This window comes from Dermacentor silvarum, chromosome 1, assembly GCF_013339745.2.
Source record: "Dermacentor silvarum isolate Dsil-2018 chromosome 1, BIME_Dsil_1.4, whole genome shotgun sequence".
NCBI classification, from domain to species: domain Eukaryota; kingdom Metazoa; phylum Arthropoda; class Arachnida; order Ixodida; family Ixodidae; genus Dermacentor; species Dermacentor silvarum.
This window is the reverse complement of record NC_051154.1, coordinates 86,133,202-86,146,025: the sequence shown is the minus strand read 5'-3', so window position 1 is coordinate 86,146,025 and position 12,824 is coordinate 86,133,202.

The window sequence follows — 12,824 nt, the reverse complement described above, 5'->3', positions numbered from 1 at the left end:
TTAGACGCAGCCGCTCATCGTTTGATAATGTCGTCGACATGGTCAGCAATGTTCAGCACCAAAAAGGCCAGGATTCGATCCCGCGACCTCTTGCTGCTGAGCACGAGGTCAGCGGGATCGAATCCCGGCCGCGGCGGTCGCATTTCGATGGAGGCGAAATGCAAAAACGCCCGTGTGCTTGCGTTGTAGTGTACGTTAAAGAACCCCAGGTGGTCAAAATTAATCCGGACCCCTCCACTACGGCGTGCCCCATAATCATAACTGGTTTTGGTTGTAAAATCCCAGAAAGAAGAATAAAAAGGCTGTAAGGGTCTCTGGGCTTGTTTATTCATCAACGTCAAAGGGGCGTATCGCGGCAAGTCCTCATTAACACAACCGTCATTTGTTCCGTCCGATCACCATCATGGCACCAGTGTTGGATGCTGGATGCGAGCTAGGTCAAACATACATTGTAGTTCTGCCTTCCACTGCTTTTCACAGTAGTTTATTTTTATTGCAGGGAAAACGGATACAAAGACTATACAACAAAAATTGTGCCGTAACCATCGACTATGATCGTCAATGTAAACGAATAGCAGAACACTCCTAGAAAGCTATTCGCTTTATTAAAGGAATGATGCGCTTGAAGGCTAACATTTGTTGTAGTTTGTTGTACTGAGGTAGCGTTTGTTGTTTCATTGCGTAATTCCGTTAACAGAGCCATGAGCTAGCAGATTTGTAGCAGTAGTATAGGTTAGAGCACTGCACGGGCTCGGGCTTACCCGAAAGCCCGGGCCCGGCCCGGCCCACGGGCCGGGCCGGGTTTGGTAGAACAGTTTTTTCGCGGGCTCGGGCCGGCTCGGGCACGGCGTGTGCTTTTTGACCCGGGCCCGGGCCGGGCTCGGTTTTTCTGACGCGGGCCCGGGCCGGGCTCGGGCTTTCTGGTGGTGTGCATGTAACGTGCAGCGAGATATTCTCGGGCGTCTCAACTCTGAAAAACATTATTTTTCGGTCTCGGGCCGGGTTCGGGCCCATTTCGAGTCGGGCTCGGGCCGGGCTCGGGCCTAAGGTAAAGGGGTGGCGGGCCGGGCCGGGCGGGTAACGTAGATTACTTTCGTGCCCGGGCCGGGCCCGGGTCTCGCCATAAAAGTTTTGATCGGGCTCGGGCGGGCAGCCCAACGTAAAAACGGGCCCGGGCCGGGCTGAAAAAATCGGCCCATGCAGTGCTCTAGTATAGGTGGCTGTACATATAAGCCGATTCGTCACACTTGTGTTAACTCCAGCGCCGGCATGGAAGGCGACTGCCATCCTCCTCTCCCTCCGTGAAGCCCTCTCTTGCCGCCGCCACAGGGGCAGAAGGCGGCGGGAAAAGAGGAGGAGGGCTGTCCTTCCCGGGCGCTTCACTGCAGCATCTAAACCTTCAGACACCACAAAGCTCTCGCGCGATAGCACGTGCGTCTCAAAGAGCTATAATAGAGAGTTTTAGATTAGGAGTACGCAAGCGCAGGCCGGTCTGCCCGTGTAAAACGTAAAACTCTAATAACTGGCGTTTGACGACGAACGCACCCGTAACTCTTGCGCGAGGGGACGCGAACTGCGTTAATTTCACATTTTTGATGAAATTGCGATAGAAGACGACTCCAGAGACGCGAACGACGCACTTTCCGTACGGATGCAGAACGACGAGGACAAGTGGACGAGCCGTCACGCTCCGCTCAATCGGCTCGGCAGAGAAGCGAGGCAAGCGCCCTTCCGCTGCTGGCATGAGAATTGTGCTCACGCACACAAGCGTTTCTTCTGAGCAGCTGTGTGTAAACACTGGTATAGCTCAGTGGCTATGGCTTTCTGTTGCTGAACACGAGGTGGCTGGTTCGATTGCCGGCCACGGCAGCAACATTTCGATGAAGGCAAAATACACAAAATTAGCGTAGCTTGCATTGGAGGCACAATGCTAGAGAGACAGCGGACCTGATTGGCACCTAGCTAACCTGACTTTTGGGCAAGCCTAAGCACTACCAAGTCATGCCCAGCATTACCCGGAATTTATTGATTATTTGTCGATTATCGATTAGCTACTGATTGGCTATCGATTGGCTATCGCAAGGTATTGGCCACGTGTTTGGGCTAGGCTAAGCACTACCAAGTCATTTGATCGATTATCAATTAGCTGTTGATTGGCTATCGAAAGGTATTGGCCACGTATTTGGGCAAGGCTATGCACTGCCAAGTCATCCCCAGCATTTTCCGGAATTTGTTTATTATTGATCGATTATCGATTAGCTATTGATTGGCTATCGATTGGCCAACGATGACTGACTAAGCTTAAGTAGTCCCAACCATGCTATAGCTAGACTTAGCCAGGATCAGCTTAGCTAGTTCACAGGGGCAGCGCCTCCTCTATTTTCTCAATGCCAGTGCAATCGCTCGCTCCGCAATGGGAGCCGATGGTCCGCCTTAGTTCAGTGAGTTGCCGCGACGTGATGCTACCCAGAGGGTACGACGAGTGTCCCTGTATTATATAGGAACACTAGGTACGACTGCTTGCGTCACGCGTGCGTCTGCATGAGCGCGCGCCGCTGCCGTTCCGGAGGAGAGGCGGTAGACTCTTCGTCTGTCAGGATTACTTCCTCCGACTTCCGTGCTGTCCCCCACAACCGTAAAGCAGTCGCGAACGCAAGCCGGCGGGGGAGAGTAGGAAAGGACAATCGGAGAGGGTGGTGAACCGTTGGATCGGCCGCATCTGGCTGGCATTGAAAAAATAGAGGCGCTTACAGGGGTATGTGCCTTTGCGCTTGGGCCCTTTCTGCACTGCCGCCAGGATCAGCCCACATCTTCTGTTCGCACGTTACGGACTACCGCTCGGCTTAAACAGCTCCGCTGCTAAAACACTCATGTACCTAGATTCAGATGCACGTCAAAGAACCCCAGGTGGTCAACATTCATCCAGAGCCCTCCACTACGACGTCCATCAGATCCCTAGAGTTGTTTTAGGACGTTAAACAACACGAATCGACGAATCAATCAAACACTGGTCGGAGTGGATCGGACAGTAATCGTCAAGCTAAACCTATCTAATAGTTTCATTAGGCGCTGACAAACGCCTATATATGGTGTTCCGTGAGTCATCTCGTGCATGTGCGACGCCTGCAACGGTGTTGTTTCCGTCAGCGACCGTGAACTTTGGTGGTATCAAACATTTCAGCAGTACACCGGGCGCCTGTATACTATTTTGAAGCGAAACGTCTTTCAGCATTAGGGGGTTGTTGGTGTTTGCTAAAACCGCATGTAACGTTATATATATATATATATATATATATATATACGTTACATGCGGTTTTACATGCGTTACATGCGTTACATGCGGTTACATGCGTTACATGCACCTTCTTTTGGTATCGTTGTGTAGAGAAAAGAAGCCGTTGCTCGAATCTTGCATGGGTCGCGTGCACAGATGGCGTCGTTGCCGCGCCACGCATGACGCAGTCGGAACTAAATTTAGCCTCTCGCTCGGCGCTCCGAGAGACGTAGTTCGGCCGTACGTTTGTCGATCCGAGCGGGAGTGGTAGCGTTTGAAAGAGCTCCCTCTGCTACAGTAGGCATATTCCATCAAACTCAAACCTGTGCTCATCAGGAGTTATAAGGCTTACAAATGTGCAGTTTGTCGCAGAAATTTGACGGTTATCGGCTATGACGCCCCTGTGTTCGACTCGTAGGGTCCCGAAATGGCGTGAAAGGACTCGGGCAGCAAGACAGAGGGGTGCCATTCCGCGCCCACCATCTTTGACCACGGCGGGCCCCACTAAGAATAGAGAGCGAGCACGGTTACAAGATTAGCCCGTGGGACCTCCACTGGCTGTACGATAAGTTAAGCATGTAAGCTGTGTGATTGAGGAATAAATGTCACTTGTGTATCTGTTAACCTCATTTGTGCCCTCTAGCTATTGTCCATACACCCTCAACAGCACGCACAAGACGTTTCACCCCACTATGCAACGTACCCGATACAGCCTACCCGATTTTTTTTAATTTCTTTTCATAATAAGCATTGTTCACAGGGCACATGTCCTGCGACCACACCTCACTGCTGTATTTCTGTAAACTCATGTGATGAGCTTGACACCGCGTGATGAAAAACGACGCGCTGGCGTTTGTTTACATTGATGAACGGCCGCTATCCGCCCTAGGGTTTCTGTGCAGATAGAATAGATGACACAGGGGTCGCTCGCAAACTGCACTGCGGGGTGCCTATACTGATTCGCCGGTGCCATTTCTAACGAGATGAATTCGTAATTATAAAACTTGCCGAAACCTTAACGGTGAGTTGTATTCTGGTTCCAACGGTCCACTTGGCAAGTTCAAGACTTAATTGCCATAAGTTCGTGACTTCACCGGGCCCGGAAAAACGTGAACGGTAGAAAGGTATCTAGCTTCTCACAAGCACAACAAGTATACAGGATGTTCATTTTTAAGTTTTACGGAATTTTTAGAAATCGCCTGTGGCAGGCAGCATAATTCTTATTATTGAGCTGGGTTATTCGATGAGGCGGGCATTAGTAGCACGAGAAATCGAAACACATATTCAGCTAATTAAGAAACATTCACTAATTAACTTCTTAGTTAATTACTTTACGACACATATTGCAATTTACGAATGGAATGAATTTCCAAGCTCACCGCTTGGAATAAATCCAAGTGAATTCATCCACTTGGAATGAATTTCCAGAATGACACCAGTTTGGAGATATGCGCCATCATACTCGCCGTAAAAATGCACTGTTGTTCCACTTACTTTTTTACCAAAACGCTCTTTTATACATTGAAGCACAAAAGTAACTGGAACGCCCATGTATTTCGTCCCACAATTTGGGAAATAATATCTCGAAACTGGTGTCATCCTGGAAATTAACTTCAAGTGGATGCGTCTTGCAAACTCACTTGCTACAATTCGTAAATTGCAATATGTGCCCTCAAGTAATTAACTAAGAAGTTCATTAGTCAATTTTGTTAATTAGTTGAATATGTGTTTCGATTTCTCGTGCTACTAATGTCCGCTTCTTCGAATAACCAAGCTCAACGATAAGAATTATGCTACCTGCCACAAACGATTTTTAAAAATTATGTAAAGCTTCATTTTGAACACCCAGTATACGCAGCCATTCAGCGTTGGTCACTGACCTTTATACCGCCACCTGCTCTTTTCTTTGGCTATACATATATATAAAAAAAGAAGAAGAAAAGAGAAGAGAAAAGAAAAAGAAAGAAAAGAGAGAGAGCGAGCCATCGTCATTTGAAGCGCTCTCTACTCTTTCATATTTTATTTGGTTTATTGATTCGAGCTGTGTTTCCACATTTCAAGAAATGGGCGCGCAACCTTCTAGAGCGGCGTTTCTTTCTTTTTTCTCAGGTTCGTCACTGTCATAGCGTCTTTTTAGAGCTGTAGATATATAGACAATAAGAAAGGAGGTATGACAAAAAACATACACGAGAGAAAGAAAATAAACCCAGGGCAAAGCGCTCCACGGAGCTGGGCTTCTTTCAGTTGTGTCGAGCTAGCCCCCCTGCCGACCCGTAGGCGTCGCGCTAACCACGTCTACCTAACGGCCGAGGAAAGGTTTCTCGAGTCTCCGTCGCCGCCACCCCGGGAGCGAATGAGGCGTGCGCCGCCCCGCAAACGAGAACCACTCGATGCGAAGAACAAGGGGCCTCTTATCCGGCATCTCGGCCAATCCGTCTCTGCGGTTGCGCGCGGCCGTCACGGCGCAGGGCCCCGGCGAGAGAAATGTCGACGGCAGCTCCTGTCGTGCTCCACTTTCGGCTCACGCCCCTCGTACGGTCGCGCCACGCTCATGGGCGCTGCTTAGGCCGCACGCACGCACACGCGCGTCCTGTCAGCGTAGCGAATTCGAGCACAGCCACGCATGCGCACACACTGTAATGACAACAGCAAGAACGTTCGTCCGCTCCTTCCGCAGAAAACAAAACAAGGGGCACAAATCCGCAATCCAACGCGGCGCGCGCGCCGGTGCAGCCGGTATGCTATAATCAATGCGAAACCATTTTCCAAGTTCCGGTTATTTCTTTTTCTTTCGTTTTGCGGCGAAAGTACCGGCGCAGTCAGGCTGGCAGCCACTTTTAATGGCTGCTTCGTGAGTCATTATGATTACGCCAGGCGCAGGGGAGAGCGTCGTTAGACACCGAGACGACGCTCCATCCTGTCGGCGATGTGTTGCGCCGTCGTGCCGCCCGCCCTTTCCGCTTGGCCGCTCGCGCCGTTCAGCCAAGACGCCAGCGCTGTAGACTGCGAGGGCGGCACCGACTGTCCGCCGAGTGGGGGAATTCCTTCCGCCGGACCCTATGGGTGGACGTCCCCGAACCTACTTTGTTCATCGCCCCTTCTCATCAAATTGAGGCTCTATGCAAACTCCACACGGGCGACCTATGTCTCACTGCAGCTGAGAGAACAAACCTGCGTATGTCTATGCTAAGTTTAACGGCCTACTACGTTTGAAGTGAAGGCACATGCCTTCCAGAAAAGGCACCATAACCAGACTGTGCAGTGTGGGCCATACATGGAGTTCGCATTTACCCCTTTCTGCCTGCAAGCGACTCGAAACTGACTTTGCTTTGTTCGTTTTTTCCCATACGCCGTCGACGTTAAGCCACCCTCTTCATCTTCAGCTTCACCGCATGGAAAAAAAAAAAAAACATTCCGGCAGAGTCAACGTTGGGTTGATAGCTTTGTAAGCGATAGCTTTTTCAGCGTCCCTCAGGATACTCTAGGGGGACTACACGTTTCTGTCTATCTGGGTCACAAACTGTTTTCACGCCAACTTCGGTAACTGGGTATATAGTCCACGATCGAATGGGTACAGCATCGGGTTGCTGTGCTGGGGGAACACGGTTCGAAACCAACCGTCGGACTAACTCGGGTCACCGCGTATGTGCCACTGGCTATGTGCCGCTCTTCAATGACGAAAACATCCTATCAAATATCTCCTGTGCTGAGCGGAATCCAACCCGCGACATAAAAACCTTGTCTGAATAATAGTCGCGCAGGCGTCACGGGAGGATTTCGCGGCCGCGCCACTGGATGGCGTAGCGCGTTCAGTGGGAAGCGCGCAAACGATGAATCCGGCTGCGCCCAACAGAGAACGCGTTGCGGTGGTGGCAGTAGCGTGTGCCACTACGCTGCTTCAACGCTAATCGCATTCACGTCGACATTCATCGGGATAAAGGTTCTGGCGTAATTTTTTATGCGCCTTGACTTTTAGATTATGTGTGCTTGACTTATATTAGTTGACTGTAGGTTTGAGTGTATTCTTATGCGACATTTATTGCTTCCATTTATATGGGGAAAAATGTAGCTGACGCCAATTAAAGGTGCCAGCATCTCCTACACATCGCACATTAAAAAACAAAATGCCCGCGTATGCTGTGAGAAGCTGCTTTTGTCACAGTAAATGAGTTACGAGTTGGAGTCTGCTGATTTTATTTGTCCTCATGTTGACGTGGTTGCATCTTGTTCACTTTCGCATTTGACTTCTCACACGAGTAGCAGAGCTTCGCCAAGTGATTTGGGCGATGTCGCGGCATGCAGGACTATGCGGAGTTTACACGCGATATTTTCATAATGTAACCGACGTGCTCTTACCATGGTGAGCCACATCAGTAAGGGTAGAGTAAGAAGAAAGACTTGGAGCGGGCGGACCTGTTCCTTTCGCACAAGCCGCCTGTCTGCAGCAAGCCCTTCACCGACGCCGGTGTACTGAGCTCGAGAGAAAAACATGGCAGACGCTCAGGCAGAAGCTGCAGCCGACTGAACGCGTGAACGGCGACGGTCTGTATGGCAGAGATCTAGGCTAGTTGGAGTATTGACTTTTGCGCATTTCCACCGCTAGAAGGTGAAACAGGAAATACTAACAGAAGAAAAGACAACGGGACAAGGAGGACAGTTGAACATCAGCGTGCTAGCACCCTGTCTTTTTTCTTCTCTTAGTACTTCCCGTTTCGCCTTCAAGCCCTAAAATTGCATACAATATGCGGCGGTCTCTAGTTAACAGGTGCAACAAGAGAAGACTTTCATGCTATACAAACATGCAAAGGTCGCTGTATGACCGAGAAGTTAAAAAAAATGAACTGCATTAAACGTCTGGCGCTCTGTGACAACGTAGCTCATCGCACTAGAGCCGAGGAGGGGGCTTGAGCCAGCGCCAGCCACCGTAAGCGAGATTTTGGTTCCCTGCCCGGCATCAGCGATATATCAAACACGCGTAAAACTACGACGGCTTAATCCGCACGCGTTTCTTCTTTGTTCTGGGGTGTCTTAAATTTTCATAAGAAAGTAATTTCTTACGCGAAAGAAGGAAAGACAGGGCGCCCGAACGGTTATGCCTTCTTATTGAGCACGAACGTTAAATAATGATCGCAATACACGATTATTAAAAAAAAAAACGAAGTAAGACTGCAGCTCGAGAGAGAGGGAGAGGAAGAATAAAGACGAAGGGGTGGTCATTTGGAACGCCTTTCTATACCTCGTTTCTCTTCCTCTCTGGTCCCTTATTTATGCGTCCGGTTGGCTCCCATTAATTTATTGATTTCTCTGTTGTAAAAAAAAAAAAATACCGCAGAGTCAGAAAACGGGAAGCAAAGTTAGAGAGCATAAAGGCAGAAGAAGCCACGACACCGTTACCGGTAGGTTCGGCGAGAAATCCGCCAGGGGTGTATATATTCATCGCAAATTTAGATATATGAGCATTTTTATCGCTCCTGTAATAAAATTAAAATGCGTATCTATATTTATGCGATAGGAAAGTACGGCCGCACCGAGACCGAACCAGCATTAAAACATTTAGGAAGACGCCGGAAGCCCGAGCTAAAGAGGAAAAATCGATGCGCGAAAGGTAATAATGGCGAAACGTAAAAACGAAGAGTCAAGCTTACAGATGGCAGTCAGTGGCGAGAAAATACGAAATAACAAAACACGCACTTCCAGCCGCGTATCCACCAAAGAACGTCCTTAATTCCCGTACTTTCTCTGTGCCCAGCGTTCACGGTTTATTTTTTTTTTCTTATTCCTCTTTTCTTTTTTCTTTTTTCTTTCCACGCAGCACCAGCACTCTATGGTGCGTTGTTTGTGCCATGATTACTTTTCACGGCGATTATGAGTTTTGAAAAAATTCTGCGCACCGCCAGTACGTGACACGATCGCCTTGGACGTTACGGTCAAATAATAACTGCCCGCGCGATGGAACGGGAAGGAGAAGCGGAATTAAGACTGCCACGAGTATCAGCTGCGTTTTCCTCGTTTGCGAAAGATCGCACGATGCAAAGCGTGCAGATTCTCCTCCACCATTTTGTCTCATACATATGGCCTGCGGGGGGAGGGGGTTCAGATTGCCCACGTATAAATGCGCTGCATTGTCCTTTGCCTTTTTTATCTTTATTTTCCCTGCATTAGCCCCCGTGCAAATCGTTCGCTTCTGCGCAGTTAGCAGATGTACGAGTAGCGCCTACGACGCATAGCTGCAACGAATATCAATACCACAAGTTTCCTGAGGCTTCGCATCAATGTTTGTCATCTTACAATGGCCTGCATTGCTATGTACCAGAGATGGCATCTGAGGAGTTCGGGGAAGATGACAGACTTGCAAAGTGAGCGAGTATGATCACTGTCAACTAAGCAATCCAAAGAAAAACAATCAAGCAAACACGCAAAAATAAACACTAAGGACTGTGTGCGGAATAGTGACATTGCCATTGTTTAAGCACCAAGCTTATGTTTGGTTGATTTTGTCGCTCTCCACCATTTCGTTTGCCCTGTAATGCTTACACCGTGTGTAAAAAAATGAAAAAAAGAGAAAAAGAAGTAAAAAAAAAGTTGTCGCAGTTTCACCTGAAAGGCGAAGCATCAATTGCGATAGCAAATTTGTAGAGAGCTATACGGAGTAATGATAGTGGCTTTATCAGCTGTGTAAACTTGGACATGCAGCAGCACCGGCAACACGCCGAACTGTTGTCGACGCCGTCGGCGTTTTGCCCGCGTTCGCACAAAATGCGTGCGGCGTTGGTGACTGTTACCGGAGCCTCTGATATAAATAGGCACTTGGTGCCGCAGCTAAACGTCGCCTTCCTTCCCTCCCCCTTCCCCCCACGGCCTTTCGCGCGTCGGAAGAAGGCGCGTTTGCTCTACATATATGGTGATTGTAAAGGAGGAAAGAGACGCCTACTTCTGCAGCCCTTAAGGGCGCACGGCGCAGAACGCGCGTTTGTTCTCCGCCGTGGGTTCACTCCCCGTGAAAGCGCGCGTCCCTCGCGCCCTTTCACTCGCACATACAGCGTTCGGTGGCGCGCGGCGATGATTTCATCCCCATTGACGTCATACGGAACCTCACGGCGACGGCGACGGCAACGGCGACGGCGACGCCGACGGCAGAAATCTACTTTTGAGTGTCCATATAATTGCTATCGCAATAAAAAAAAAGATGACGGAAACATGGCGCAAGATACAATTTTACGACATAGGTTGGCTTGCTCATCAGATCTCTCACGACCAAACACCGTACGTCTTATAATTTATGTTGCACCGTGTTTGTTAAACATTTTTTTTTTCATTGAACAGCTTCGCGAACGTTAGCTGGGACACTCAATATTTTATTGATACATTCGCTCTAGTATTGACATAAATGTTCCGGTCGACGCTCTTATTTTTTTTTTTTTTTAGATTTCGAGAACGCGTCTGGACAACGTTCCTCATAAGCGCCTGTTTATAAAGCTTTCGTGCCTTAATATTGATTCCTTTGTTTTTGAATGGATTTGCGACTTCCTAATTAACCACCAGCAATTCGTCCACGCCAATAATCAGTCTTCCGTCTACCGTCCTGTCATCTCAGGCGTGCCTCGTGGCACGGTCCTAGGCCCACTATTATTCCTAGTATATATCAACGATTTAACGAGTAAAATTTCTTCTAACATCAGACTATTCGCAGACGACTGCGTCCTTTATCGTCCAATTAACAACTTGTCTGACATTTACTCACTTCAGTTCGATCTTCATCGAATTAAAATCTGGTTCAACAAGTGGCTCAAGTCAATACACAAACAAAACATCACTACTTTCTTTTCATCGCCGGCAGTATTACTCACCGCCGAATTATCTGATTTAAAACTCCAAAGTTTTATGTGTAAGTATACATACAAATATCTAAGTGTTAATTTGTCGTCAGATTTAACATGGTTCCTGCACGTAATGCACGTCACTAATGAAGCTAACCGCGTTCTTGGTTGTCTACGTCGTAACCTTTATCTAGCACCTCCGTCCGTCCAACTTCTCGCCTATATATCAGACATTAATAAGACCGAAACTTGAATACACATGCACTGTTTGAGACCATCACCAAAGTAACCTTAATAAAATGCTACAATCTGCACAGAACCGCGCAGCCCGATTCATTTTCTCAGAATACTCATATCATTATAGTGTCACCGAACCAACATCTCGTGCAAACCTTGGAAGCATTTCATCACGCCGCAGAATAGCACATCTGTGCCTATTCTGTGCCTGAAACTCCTTGTTTCGTATAAAATGCGCTTGCGTCTAAGCGGCGCGGCGCGGCGCACACGTTGGACTATAGATGGGTCGGTTTTCGCGCCACCGTAACGTGACGAACCTGGCGTCGCCAACCTCCACCGACGCTGGCTGACGCGCACGTTGCGTCGGACTATAAAGTGCCCTTAACCCACTCTCAGGTAGTGGCAAGGCGCTGTGCTTATTCTTCGTCGGGAGGGGACGGTCTTCTTCTGCCGTCCCATAATCCCGGCGATGTTCTCGGCGTGGTGGTGCGAGGCGTACTGTCGCCTCGCCGCGGCGACACGGAGCTTTTATCCTGTGCAGTGACATAATATCCGCAGATGAGGCGCGGCTGTTGCGGCCCCCGCATGTGGCGAGGGTGGTGCGGCCACTGGGAGGCTCCGCAATGCTTGGCTGTTGCGACGGTAACCTGGGAGAGCGTGGTAATCTCGCCGAGCAATGACGTCATGTGCGTCGCCTAGCAACGCCTCGCACCAGCTGTGCAAGGCGTTAAGGTACGTCCACACTAGCGACAAAAACGCGCGCGACACGCCGCGCGCGGCGAGCGATGCTGTCGCGCGCGGCAAGATTCACGAAAAGCGGCAGCAACGCGCGGCAAACGCTCGAATGGGTGCGAGACCCATTTTTTGCGGCAACCGCAAAACGAGCACCAATCAGAAGCGAGCTGTGTAGTTGTGGCGCCACCTGTCGCACAAGCAAAGAATCTTAATGCATGGGCTCTGAGATCGAGCTGTGACGCGCACGCCGTAAAATCTCAGAGTCCATGTCCAGTCAAGGGGGCTGTTTTTGTTAAGCCTTCCCACACCGCCACCGAGACGTCGACGAAGGATTCGCCTCGCAATGGAAGCGTTTTTGGAAACCGTTCGCGGATATGCGTGCCTCTACGACAAATCGAACGTCGATTTTAAGGACAAGGAGCTGCGTGCCAACCGCTGGCACATGCGGGAAAGCAGAGTGTGCGCCTGGCTCTCAGTGTCCCTGTACCGCCATATAGGGCGCACCCAAAACTTTCTCGTCCGCTTTCTCGCACGTCGACGTTGAACAAGTAAAGAACAAATAAGTATTATAGTGCTCACAGTCCCCAGTAGCTCCGCATCCGTATCCGACATGGCTGAGCGTAGCCGGCAGTGGCGCAACGAAACACAGACACTTCCAATGGAACACGAAACCGGCAGAACGGAGAGCGCGTTGTCACGAGAAGTATCGAATGGAACGAGACAACACGGCACTCCACGCGCCGTTGCCGCGTGCCGCAAAA